The sequence below is a fragment of the Myotis myotis genome, unplaced genomic scaffold (genome assembly GCF_014108235.1).
Source record: "Myotis myotis isolate mMyoMyo1 unplaced genomic scaffold, mMyoMyo1.p scaffold_m19_p_23, whole genome shotgun sequence".
In the NCBI taxonomy this organism is placed as follows: domain Eukaryota; kingdom Metazoa; phylum Chordata; class Mammalia; order Chiroptera; family Vespertilionidae; genus Myotis; species Myotis myotis.
The window spans coordinates 6133725-6147126 of record NW_023416328.1 but is presented as its reverse complement, the minus strand read 5'-3'; the positions used below and the strand labels follow the sequence as shown (position 1 = coordinate 6147126).

General features: G+C 55.4%; 1 pseudogene; it reads right to left on the bottom strand.

Moving 5' to 3' along the window:
• LOC118679286 overlaps positions 1-8021 on the bottom strand; it is a 40432-nt pseudogene extending 32411 nt beyond the window's left edge.
• Between the last annotated feature and the right edge of the window lie 5381 nt (positions 8022-13402).

Sequence of the window (13402 nt, the reverse complement as noted above, 5' to 3'; positions counted from 1 at the left end):
CGTGTGAGTTCCAGCGTTCTCAATCCCTCCTTCCTGCTGGATCCCCAGTGTCTGGGGAATAGAGGCTTTTACCGAGTATTGTTCCAGTTCAGCGGCCCCAGCCCGTGCTGTGCGGGTGCTCAGCGGTGCTCCCACCTGTTACACTGCTGTGATAGAATACACATGGGAACGCTGGCCTACCTCCCTCTTGGGTATTCACGATCTGGGTTACCATTATTTATTTGTTTACTTATTTTTATTGATTTCAGAGAGGAAGGGAGAGGGTGAGAGTGAGAGAGAAACATCAGTGAGGAGAGAGAATCATGGATCAGCTGCCTCCTGCACGCCCCCTACTGGGGATCGAGCCCACAACCTGGGCATGTGCCCTGACCTGGGAATCAAAACGTGACCTTCTGGTTCATAGGTCGATGCTCAGTCACTGAGCCACACCATCCGGGCAACATCTCCAACTTTGTAAACACCTTCTTTAAGGTTCGATCTCTGCCTTCAGGTGAACGGATGCAGCGATGCATCCAGAGGAGGGACCCTCGTGTGTGTGGAATTCCGTGGAGAATCCTTTTGATGACCTCCTGTCCTTGGCTGTCCCACTGTCATAAATATCCCAGACGTGGATTCCCAGGGTGTGATCCAGTTACTTCTCAAGAGGCGTTTGTGCTGCTGTTACAATCATCAGCATGAGCATCGTTGCCCTCCTTACATTTGTAAAGATGCGTCAAGACTCTTAGTGGCCATTGTTCCCACTGCAATCCCAGCTGGCGTAGCACAGCCAGACTCCGCGGGCTCATGAAGCTCACAAGTCTAGAGGTGGCCCGGCCAGTGTGGCTCAGCGGTTGAGCGTCAACCTATGAACCAGGAGGTCATGGTTCAATTCCGGGTCAGGGCCCATGCCCGGGTTTTGGGCTCTGTTCCCAATGGGATGTGCAGGAGGTAGCCGGTCCATGATTCACTCTCATCATTGATGTTTCTATCTCTCTCTCCCTCTTCCTTCCTCTCAGAAATCAATAAATATTTTTTTAAAAAAATGTTCGGTGAAGAAGAAATGCCTGGATCTTTGGGAATCTCCCCGGCTCTCTCAGAGTGGGCGAAGCTGGGCACAGTCATAGTCCAACTTCTTAAGAAGCTGGGCCCGAGTAAATCATGGCACAAGATTAGGAAATAAGATGGCTCAAGAGAAGGGGAAGATCGTCAAAATATAACTCTTCAAAATATTTATCCCCCACGTTACACAAGCAGTCCAAACTAATTGCGGGTAAATATAGAAAACACCCTAGATTCGAGCCAAAAGCAGGAAAGGCTTTTTGAAACTTCAGGACTCAGAAATAACCACTCACAGTTTTCTGTTTATCCTTTCAGTGCCTTTGCTCTGCTTATAGATACATTTCGGATACATTTACACACCCTGCGAAACAGGCCCCTCTGTGTAGACTGTCTTGTAATCTGCTTTTTAACCTAACCATGTTTCACAAACATTTCCCATGTAATTAGCTGTTCCCCTACCTTCTTATTTCAATGGTTGCATGGCAACCCATTCGATGATTCTATCGTGATTTATTGAATCAACCCCAGTTTAGAATTTACATGGTTTTCACGCCTTAAATATAACAAATAGTGTCTGAGGAACATTCTTGGAGTTTCCTTCCTCGCCACGTTCCCGAATGAATGCTTACAAGTGGAAGTCGGGGTGACCTGCGACTTGCCAAATGGCTGGGCAGGAAGATCGCGCCACTTCCCGTTGCCACCAGCAGGGGGTGAGCGTGTGGGTTTCCTGGGAGCCCCTCCAGCCAGGGTTAGAACGGTTTGGGGTTTAGCAGCTCCTCAGCGCGAAGCCAGATGGGATGGGACGCCCTTTCTGGGATGGAGGGGCGCAGGCTGACGCCTTGGAAATGGGCGGCTGAAGAGCCGGCCCCAGAAGCACCTTCTCACACAAGGTTCCAGAAAGGGGTCGTCTCCCCCGGGCCGAGCTCAGTGGCCGGGCGAGTGACCAAGCCGGTGTTGCCTTTCCTCCCACGGGTGTTCACTAGGCACTGCGCACAGGCGTCCTCCCGGCAGGCCCCGTGCTCAGCAGGGCCTGGACGCAGGGGAGGGGGCGAGCTTCTGCAGGAATAAGACCACCTGGGAGGGCGTGATGACACCTCTGAGAGGGCTGGCAGGGATTCGGCCCACGGCCAGGTGAGGAGGATGCAGGTTCCTTTCTTTCTTAGAAACCTCTTTTCTTTTCTTTTTTGTAAGAAAGTTTAATTTTCCATCAAAAAAGTAATGCCCTCGCCGGTGCAGCTCAGTGGTATAGCATTGGCCCCCACACCAAAGGGCCTAGGGTTCAGTTCTGGTCAAGGCACCGTACCTGGGCTGTAGGTTCGTTTCCGCCTCAGTCCGGGCATGTGCGGAGGCAACCAGTCGATGTGTCTCTCTCACATCTATGTTTCTCTTTCCATCCCCTTCCCTCCCTTCTACTCTCTCTGAAAAGCAATGGGAAAAATATCCTTGAAGAGGATTAACAAAACAAAAACAAGTCATGTATATTCTCTAAAGAAAATGTGGAAAACAGGAGATAAAGTGAAGGAGAAATCACCGGTGGGCACAAGACCCAAGGACCGATGTTGGAACATGTCTTTTCAATCTTCTGTGTGTGAATGTGTTTGCGTGTGCAGTTATTGGTGTTTTTAAAAGAATGTAGTTGTAGTCACACACCCTGTATCATTTTTCTGTCCTGCTTCGTTCACTTTAACATCATATGCGTCTTCTGTGTTATTACATAGTCTCGATAACACTTTTTGATTGTGTTATTTTCAGTTATGTGAATGGGCCACCATTCACCGTTCAGTATTAACATTAGGCTCTTATTTTTATTTTGCAGATGAGGAAGCTGAGGCCCACAGGAGATGCAAGACTTACTCAGTGTCACCAGACAGGTAAGAAAGACAACCAGCAGTTCATCCATTCATCAGTTATTCATTGATTCATTCACCAAACGTTTACTGAGCACCTGCTATTGTATCGTATGCTCTAAGGCAGGGGTCCTCAAACTTTTTAAACAGGGGGCCAGTTCACTGTCGCTCAGACCGTTGGAGGGCCGGACTATAGTTTTTTAAAAAAAACTATGAACACATTCCTATGCACACTGCACATATCTTATTTTGAAGTAAAAAAACAAAACGGGAACAAATGCAATATTTGTATTTGCATGTGGCCCGCGGGCCATAGTTTGAGGACCCCTGCCCTAAGGCTTTTGGGAGGTAAAAACGGTATCCCTGCTCATGTGACATTTATAAATCGATGAACAGAACAGCCTCATTGGAGCTATGCCCAGTGGGGTGGGGGCAGGAGAAAGCAGAGAATGATGTTCTGGAAATTCGAAAAGGAGTTTTATGAAGAAAAGGGTGATTGCTAGTGTCAGAGGGTTAAGGTCAAGGTTAGGGTGAGGTCAGTGCCCGTGAAGCTGAAGCTCAACAGGTTGAGCACCAAGAACATTAAAGAGACCCAGGGCTTCCAGCTCATGGGTCAGGGTCCCCCCTGCGCCCCATTTGGAGTCTCAGAGAGAGCGTCCATCCATCACAAGGAGCCCCCTTCGTTTATGGGGGGCCCGCTTGGTGTGTGAGGGCAGGAATTGCAAATAGTCCCTCCTGCGTGTCTCCAGGCCCTTTGCCCCGAGGCCTTGAGTTCCTTCCATGAAAGGGCGGGTGAGGTCCCTGCCTCTTGACTTGGCCCTCAGCACAGGCCTTGCGTGGGCTGGGAAGGTGGGAGGGGCGTGGAGCGCCTGTGCAGTTCCTCTTGCCCTTTGGGGCTTCTGCATGGACTAGAACAGCTGTGGGCAAACTACATCCTGCGGGCCAGATCCGGTCCGTTTGAAATGAATAAAACTAAAAAAAAAAAAAACAGACCATACCCTTTTATGTAATGATGTTTACTTTGAATTTATATTAGTTCACACAAACACGCCATCCATGCTTTTGTTCCGGCCCTCCGGTCCAGTTTAAGAACCCATTGTGGCCCTCGAGTCAAAAAGTTTGCCCACCCCTGCTGGCGCGATGCTCCCAGGAGTGGCGGGGGGGAGGGGGGGATACGTCACCCAGCCAGCCTCCGCCTCGGGAGTGACAGGACGTGCCGTCCCTGTGCACGGAGACTGCAGGCTCTTTGGGGCAGTCAGTGAGGCCTGCAGTCCCTCAGTGCAACCCTCTGGGGCCACAGTAGCTTTCTCCTGCTCTGCCCTCCTTGGTCCCCACTCGCTGTCCCTCTTCCTGACTCCGGGATGGCCTCGGCCCCTGTCAGAGCCGGGGACCTGCCCGGGCAGCAGGGCTGAGGCGGCTCTGGCCGCTCCCTGCCGCGCATCCATTCATTTTGGAGCTGAGCGCACACGCTGCAGCATCAGACTCACGCCTGCTGTTTCCTCCTCACACCCGAGGCCCAGGCCCAGTCGGCGCCCTTCCTTCCAGCTGGGATCAAGTAAACGAGTCTTTCAGGACATTTTACTAAGCTGCTACTATATGCCGGTTCGTTAAAAGCAAACCCTGCTTTTTAAAGACACAGTAGTTGTTTCTTCCATGGGAAGCACAGTGCACTGCTGGCGTGTCATTGGTGAGCCGCCGACGGCAAACATGTGGCTGTACCATAGCGAACGTATCCCGCCTAACTCTTAGTGTCGGTTTAAAACATTTCCTATATCTTTACTCGCAAAAGTCATGCAGGCCTGTTTTAACAAACTCAAATGTCAGGTTACATTTAAATTGTAAATCTGCTGACAGAGCCTGGTTTCTGCATCTCCCAGGCAACTGTCGGGGGTAACCCAAGGCTCAGCTGTGGCTCCGTCTCGTGTTAGGTGCTCAGCACCGGGCCTGGCACAGGGTCAGCCCCTGATTCGTCAGTATCCTCCGGGCACAACCGGATGCCCGGGCCTTGCTTTCCTCTGCCAGGTGATGCGGGCGGGCCCTTTCCAGCGCGTCTTCCTGCCGCATCCTCCTGGGTCCCCCCTTGCACCGCCTGTGACTGCAGCTGCGCGAGGGGCCTGGGGCTGCTCACGTGCCATCTTGCCCCCGGAGGCCGGGGTCGTGGTCAGTGGGGAGCGGTCCTCCGCACTCCCTCCACTCCCGCCCTTTCATGGCCTGCATCACTCCCTGCTCCCCGGAGATGGAGACTCCTCCCAAACCCTCCTCTCTTCCGCTACCCCGTCCTCTCATGCATGTGGTCAGTACCCAGAGCCTCGTCATTCCCAGGCCTCCTCGCCCTCGCAGTCTCACGGACCGTCCTCTCCTCTCCTGTGGCTGCCACAGTCAAGGTCAGCTCTGCAGAAACTCCTGCCAGGAACCCCGCCCTGGGCCCCTTCCTCCAGCGCTGCCTGCACTTCCTGAGTCACGATGAGAAGAAATGATCTCGGTCCCGTCTCCTGACCTGAGAGCCCCTTGAGGATTCCCCAGGGCCTCACTGAACCACCCCCGGTTGCCTAAGGCTCGTGGAGACCTGACCTGAAGCTAGTTTTTCAGCCCCTTTCCCTTGCCTGCGCCTCAGGGACCCACAGCGCACTGGCCAGTTCCTTGAGAACGCCCGCACTCCCCACCCTCTGCGCCCGGCCCACTCTCCCTTCTCGGTGGGGAATGTCTGATCCCATCCCCTCAAGGCCACTTCTTTTCGGATTTCAGCAGCCAGATGGATTTTGCTTTGCTCTGAGTGACACCATCACTCCCCTGGACCAGGAGTCTGCTGCCCGAATCATTCCTTGTTGTGGGGTGTCCCTCCCAACACAGAATGTTGGGCAATATCCCTGGCTTTCCCCCTGGCTGCCAGTAGCACCTCCCTACCCGGCTGTGACATAAACGTCTCCAGGCAGTGCTCAGGGTAGAGCAAGTGGCCCCGGGTTCTAGAGCAATATTTACACAACAGGTCCCCTGCCACCCTCAGCTGTGACTTGCCAGGGATGATGCTCCCTATTCATGCCAGGCCCTTTCAAGCCTCTGAGCTTTGGTTTGTGCTGTTTCCTCTCCCAGGAATGCCCTTCCCCTCATTCCTTCATCAGATTCCCTCCTCAGCCTCCAGAACCTGGCTGGCAGCTGCCTCCTCTTCCCCAGGCAGAATGGATGGCTCTGCCTCCCAAGGTCGCCCAGCACTTTGCCCAAACCTCTCCACAGCCCTCACCGGACCACGCACTGTGTTACAGGAAAACAGTGTCAGTATTGTCCCCCACGTGGAATGGGAGTTGTCACGGACAGGGCCCCAGTCTGCCCAGGGCTCCCCAGGAGCCAGGCCCTGCACAGGTCGGGGATCACCAAGCACAGGCTGTGCACTGGCCTGGGGATGGGTGTCCAGGGAGTTCAAGTCCCAAGTTAGGCATTTTCTAATCGTGTGATTTTGGGTGATTTATGACTCTTCTCTGGAGGTTTAATTTCCCTCTCTGTAAAACTGCCTTAAGAACAGCATCTATCTTACAGGGTTGTTTCAAGGATTTAGGAAATTAATACTCGTAAAATGCTTACCTGGTGCCTGGCATATAGTAAGTGCTCAGTAAATCTTAGTGATTAATGAAGAATGAATGAATGAGGGTTGAACTGGGCAGTGGGGAGGTGTGGAGTCCATAGGCTGGTCCACCCCCAGGGGCCTGTCGCTAGGTGCTGCCCCTGGGAACTGAGCCTCCCTCTCCCTCCCACATCCCCGCCCCTTCCAACTGTCCGCACCCTGTGCCCTCCAGCCGGGCAGCTGGGGCAGTGCGCACAGACTGCCCGGGGAGAGGCTGTGGCCTCACTTCATGGGGAGGTAGCCAGGCTGGGCGGAACAAGGACAGACATTAAAAACCTATTTTCTCACTGGGCATAAGTAATTGGCAAAAAAGCTCTAAATCCATAGCTGTCAGGTGAAGTCATTTCCGAGAGGAAAGGATGGAGGGAGAGAGCTGAGGGGAGCTGGGGTGGGAGCCAGAGGGAGGGAGGGAAATGCAAAACCAGGCGGGTCGCTGGAGTCCGGAGCAGACACCCTCCTCCTCCCTCTCCTAGGCCAGCAGGGTCCTCCTTTATCAACTCTCCCTCATCCCCCCCCCCCCCCCCCCCCCCGCTTTTCTGGAAAGAGAGATTTCTAAGGTGGTAGAAGCAACGAAAGCCAGCCCTGGAATTATTTAATGAGCCAGAATGAATTGCATTTGAAATCATTTAAATGGGATCTGGGAGCATTTAACTGCAGCTTGGGATCTTAACTAGAGTGGGGAAGGATCTTTGTGCTAATTGCTGGCAGTGATATTCCTACAGAGGGAGAGGCAGCAGCGAGCAATTAGCAGGCGAGGGGTAATTGCAGAGTCGGGGCTGTTTGGTGGGGAGAGCAGGCACCTGGGCTGGGATGTCTGGGAGCCCACGGCCCCCAGCAGGGGGCAGTCGAGGCCCGGGGCCTGGGTGCAGAGGGGAAGCGGGAGAGGCCTGGGACCAGGGCGGGGCTTCCAGCTGTGCAGGCAGGGGCACGGGTCCCCAGAGGGAGACCAAGTGAAGCCTCCTGCCTCCCGTGGTTCCCGGTGAGGAAGGCAGCTTGGGGAAGGCAGTGAACTTTGCCCAGTGAACAGCCGCTTTGGTTCTTTCTGTTCCTTCTCCACCCAGTTTACCCAGAGGCCTCTGCACCCTCAGTCACCCATTTTGTCTTGTAGTAGAACAGTGATGGCGAACCTTTTGAGCTTGGCGTGTCAGCATTTTGAAAAACCCTAACTTAACTCTGGTGCCGTGTCACATATAGAAAATTTTTGATATTTGCAACCATAGTAAAACAAAGATTTATATATTTGATATTTATTTTATATATTTAAATGCCATTTAACAAAGAAAAATCAACCAAAAAAATGAGTTCGCGTGTCAGAGGTTCGCCATCACTATAGTATAAGATCCTGCTCGTTTGCTTGGGGATCGACAAGTAACCCTGGGAAGGTGTTCATAGCCCCATTCTACAGATGAGAAAACCAAGGCTTCCCATCCTGACTTAGTTGAGGACACGTAGTTGATGAGTGTCAGAGGGTGACCTAAGACCCAGGGGTGTGTCCTGAACATTGCTCACCTAGTAGTCATGGTTACGGTGGGGGCACAGACCAATGTGAATGCCATCTACAGGCTCCTCCTCTGGAACCAGTAATGGTTATGAAAGGTTTCAAATGCTAACGTCCACATGAAAGATACAGTGAAGCTAGAGGAGAGAGGAGTCCCCTCTGAATGGGTGGCCAGCAAAGGTGTCACCTTGGAGGACGGGAGGGATTGGGACATGTGGCGATCTGGAGGAGACAGGCTGCTGCCAGAGGGCGTTATCTGAGCAAAGACAGGAGTGGGAAAGCTGGGTTAGCGTGGAGACCTCAGGCATTTCTGTGTCTGTGGGGGTGGGGGGAGAGCTAGGGCGACAGTTGGGGTCAGTAATGGGGAGTTTTGCACTCTGGGTTATCATTGAGACCTCATCTGCCGGCAGTGGGGAGCTATGGGTGTTTTTTGAGCTGGGGAGCAGCTGCAGTAGGTTAACCTGGCAGTGGGGAGGGGGAGGGGCTGGGGGTAGAAAGGGCATGCCTGTTGGAGAGAGAGAGAGAGAGAGAGAGAGAGAGAGACTGTCACTAGGGTAGCCTGTAGAAGAGGCAGCAAGAGTCTGATCGGTTCAGTGGCTCAGTGGCACGGACGGATGGAGAGAAGGGGACGCCCTGTCCCCATCCCCTGCTCTGTCCTCAGCCCCCCGCGGGCCGCCGTGGCTGTGCTCTGAGGTTCTCGAGGTACGTCAGCCTCACCCGGGTCAGAGACACAGGCTGTGGACGGCGTGTCTGTACAGTGTGGGGCACGAGGCTGGCGTGGCCAGGAGGTCATCTGGCCATCTGGACTAGCCCTTGCTTTTTTTTAAATTAATTTATTTTTATTGATTTCAGAGAGAAAGAGAGAGGGAGAGAGAGAGAGAAACATCCATGATGAGAGAGAATCATTGATTGGCTGCTTCATGCACTCCCCCTACTGGGGGTCAGGCCCGCAACCCGGGCATGTGCCCTTGACCGGAATCGAACCTGGGACCCTCCAGTCCGCAGGCTGACGCTCCATCCACTGAGCCACACCAGCCAGGGCAGTCCTTGCCTTTACAGATGACAAGCAAAGCCACCCACCACTGTGGTCAAGCCCCTGTTTGCAGCCCCACAATCTCTCTTCCCCTCCGGGGCCCGCACTTCATCATCCTGACAGTTCAGAAAGCGGAGGGTTTCTGATCTACGCTGCCTCCTGGGTGGGGCTCCCACGCATCCCGGAGCCGGGCAGACAGACAGAGCTTGTGGGGCAGACAGAGCTTGTGCTGAGATTCCAGTGTGGGAACGGGGCGGGTCCCGTCCTGACCCCTGCGTCCTAAGTCCTCCCGCTGTGCGCACAGCCTTCCGTGCTGCCCTCTGTGCCGCCTCCTCCCGGAGACTTCCTGCTCCACGGCCACCGGTGCCTCGCAGGACCCGCTTCCCGGGAGAGCTGCTACAGCCAGGTCTGTGCTGCTGGAGGGCAGGGCCTCGTCTGGTACGTTGTCCCTGGAAGACCCCAGGAGGCCTGAATGAGAGCACCGTGTTATCAGCCCTTTAATCACGCCAGTGATGGTGAGCACTTCCGCTGCACTGACCACGTGGGGAGAACCTCTAGTTCTCAGGTGAACCTCCAGGGAGGGACCCTCACTGTCATTTCCAAATGAGGAGCAGGAAGCTCAGGGAGGCTGTGCACCTGCCCTCTGTCCTGCAGTCAGGAGGGACCTCCCAGGAGTTACTCCTGCCGGCCAGTTCCGGAAGCTCTCTCTTCTCCCCACCCCTTCCTCCTCCTCCTCCTCCTGCTCTTCCTCCCTCCTCCTCCTCCTTCTTCTTCTCCTCCTCCTCCTCCTTCTCCTCCTTCTCCCTCTACTCCTCCTCCTCCTCTTCCTGCTCTTCCTCCCTCCTCCTCCTCCTTCTTCTTCTCCTCCTTCTCCCTCTACTCCTCCTCCTTCTTCTCCTCCTCCTCCTTCTCCTCCTCCTCCTCCTCCTCCTCCTCCTCCTCCTCCTCCTCCTCTTCTTCCTCCTCCTCCTTCTCCTCCTCCTCCTCCTCCTCCTCCTCCTCCTCCTCCTCCTCCTCCTCCTCCTCCTCCTCCTCCTCCTGATTCTTCCTCTTTTTCTTTGGTGTGGAATGGAATGATCATGGTCACGCCTCCAAATGCCCCTCATGGCTGGAGAGCATACGAAAAGCAAACCAGACTGAGGATGCTGAGCGCGGGGGATGGTCCGCCCGAAGGCCCACCTCTGTGGGAACCCAGGGGGGAGGTCTGCTTGTTGTCCTACATTCTCCGCTCACGCAGCTGTCCACAGCTCCGGGCCACCAGGCCGAAGGCCCGGCTGAGGGGAGGCTGCTGCTCTGGGTCTTCCAGCGCATAGGTGGCGCTGTTGGACTCTGGGAAGCCCCCCGTCGCAGGTGGACGGAGGGAGCAATGGGGGCCAGCCCCAGCTCAGCTCTGTAAAAACAAAACAAAACAAAACAAAACAAACAAAACAAAAAAAGGCACAGAGCTGCTTCTAAGAACGGACCCTGGAAACAGGAGATGACTCCCGCGCTGGGCCCGGTGAAACCGGTTGTAACGCCCCCACAGCAGGGAGTGCCGTGTAGCCATTAGAATTATGACAGGGATTTATGGGGATTGCTATAGAAAGATAGCGCGCCATCTATTTTGCTGAGGGAAAGCATGCCTCAGGACATTGGAGTATATATAGCATTATCCCCAAGATATAAAACTGGGGAAGGGCGACAGAGATGGATAGGAAGCAGGGTGTTCACCCAAACTGGGAACACTGTCGATCTCTTCAGGCAGCGAGGGTCCAGATCATCCGTGCTTTATTCTTTTCTGCTGTAACCTCATCTGCAATATGTGAGTTTTTAAAGGACCAAGCACATTATCTTCGCAGTTGGGAAAGATAAGGTTATTTTTCACGTGAAAATGGATACGCCAAACCGGACTGAAGGGGTCGCTGACTCCCCCCAGACACCGTCGCTTTCCGAGTGTGTCTCCTCCGTGTGTGGTGACGAGGCGTTCCCTTGTAGAGGAGCGGAGACACTTGTCACCAGCGTTGGAAACGGAAAAGGCTGAGGACGGCTTTTCTGGGCCACTTCCGGGACCTGTTTTGGAGCCCGGGGCTGTGGACTCTCCGTCCCTGGGCCCTGGGCGCCCCCTGCTTCCCCTGCAGCCTCCGCCCGCCCTCCGCTCTGCCTTCACCTCCTCCCCGGGTCCCGGCAGCTTCCATCTCCACAAATTCTATGAGGCAGCAGCGAGTCGCTGAACTTTCTAATTGAGATCAGAGATAAATATAGTGGGGAAGGAAGGAGGGAGGGGGAGGAGGCCTCGTTTTAATTTGCAGCGTTTCCCATTAATAACCACTTCTAATTAAAAAGGCTTCGTCTCCCAGCCCAAGTCCAAGAGCAGAGCCTCCCCAGGTCTGTCTGGCAGGAACCTCAGTGCCTGCGAGTTCGGAGTGCGGATTCCTGCCCCAGCTGAGCCCTCGTGCCAGAGCCGTCATTAAGCCGGAAAAGGGGAAAAAGGCAGGGGGTGGGGGGTGTTGTCGAAGACGATATGGATCTCCCCTCCCTGCAGTCCTTGAAGGAGGCCACGCACCCTCCTTGGACAGCGGTGTCTGCTGGGCGAGTCCTCTTAGAGGAGGCAGATTGAGTGGGTGTGGCAGGGGCCAGGGTTCAGGCACAGGAGGCAGGAGCAGCGAGCTCTGGGAGCACTCGCCTCTGCTCAAGGCGCACCTGCCTCATCTTCTCCCTTTCTCTTCTTCCCAGATTTCCTCCTCACAGGCCCCGCCTTCTGTGGTCTGTGCTCCCAGGGCCTGTGTGTGTGTGTGTGTGTGTGTGTGTGTGGAGGGCGTGCCGCCGCCGCCAGAGGAGAAGCCATGGCTGTTAATAGTCTAAGACAGTAGGACGTGCCACTTGGTATTGATCTAAATACAAGCCCAAGTTTATTTTTTCTCCAGAAACATCTTGATGTCTTTGCAACTCGCTGAACTGGAGTCGGCGCTCAATAAAGAGCCGTGAGCGTGAAGGGCTGAATGCACAACAGGGCGCTCCTGGAACCTGGGTCTCGGTGCCGCCCCCGGGCGTGTGATAGGCTCCTCAGACCTACTGTGTCCAGGGTCACGCTCGCCCCCCAGACTCTGCTCCTCACACAGCCGCCTCCCGTCCCAGCCACAGGCAGCCCCTCCTTCCACGCTCAGCCAGACATCTTGGTGGCATCTTCACTCTACCCTTCCCTTCACTCGCCATCCACGAGGCGTTCCCGTGCGCTCCTCCCTCAGCATAGACCCAGGCACGTCTCCCGCGTCTGCTGGGAGGACCTGCTCCGAGCCACCACCGGTTTGCTTCAGTGGCTTCCCGACTGCTCTGCCGCTCCCGCTCTTGTCCCCTGAAGCCCATTCCACACCCAGGTGCAGCGTCAGATGTCCGTCCTTTGCTCTGATCCCTTCGGTGGCTCCTCGTCCCCCTCAAGGTGAAACCCAAGAGCCTTACCAAAGCCCCCAGCCCTGCAGGGGCCCTCGCTGCCTCTCCCATCTCAGTCCGCTCGGGCCGTGTGGCGTGTGAACCGAAATTCACTTCTCACATCTGCGGCTGGAGTCCAGGGTCACAGCGCCGGCAGAGTCGGGCCTGGTGGCCGCCCATGTCCCCGTCCTGAGACTGCCATCTTCTCACTGTGTCCCCCACGGTGGGAGGGACGAGGAGCTCTCTGGGGCGCTATCATAAGGGCACTAACCCCTTCCCGAGCGCTCTGGGCTCATGGCCTAGTCACCCCCAAAGGCTGCACCTCCTGATACCCCCACATTGGGGGGTAGGTTTCCACATACGAATGTTGGGCGCACAAACATTCAGTTTATTGCACTTAGTTCACCTCCTCCTCCTCCCCCCTTGGCCTCGCTGCAGACAACTGGTCTCTGCCATTTCCGGACACTGCCAGCCACGCTCCTGCCTCGGTCTTTCACCTGCTCTTCCTCGGCCCACAGGGCTCTTCCTCCAGGCGCCCACGTGGCTCCGTCGTGGCTCCTGGCACATAGAAGCTGCTCACTGAACGTTTTCCGAATGTGTGAATGAATGAATGAATGAATGAATGCAGTAGTGATCCGGGGGACTGCTCCCCAGACCTCCAGCACCACGGATGGACAAGAGGCAGGGATCCTGAATCATCAGCACCGCCCAGCTCTCCAAGCTGGAAAATGACGAGTGTTTTCCCTCCTGGAAAAACAGAAGTCAGCTCGGCCGGCCGGGGCTCCTGAGTCACTGAGGCGGAGTGAACCCCGGGCGGGGACAAGCGGCCGAGCTCGGGTTTGGGGCCCGGCCAGGGAGGCCAAGCCGGCAGGCCTGCCATCCAAGAGCGCCGACCCTCCAGGCCACTGTGCCGCCCGGTCCCCGCAGCCGTGCGGATGCTGATGGGCTGCCCAGCGCCCCCCCCC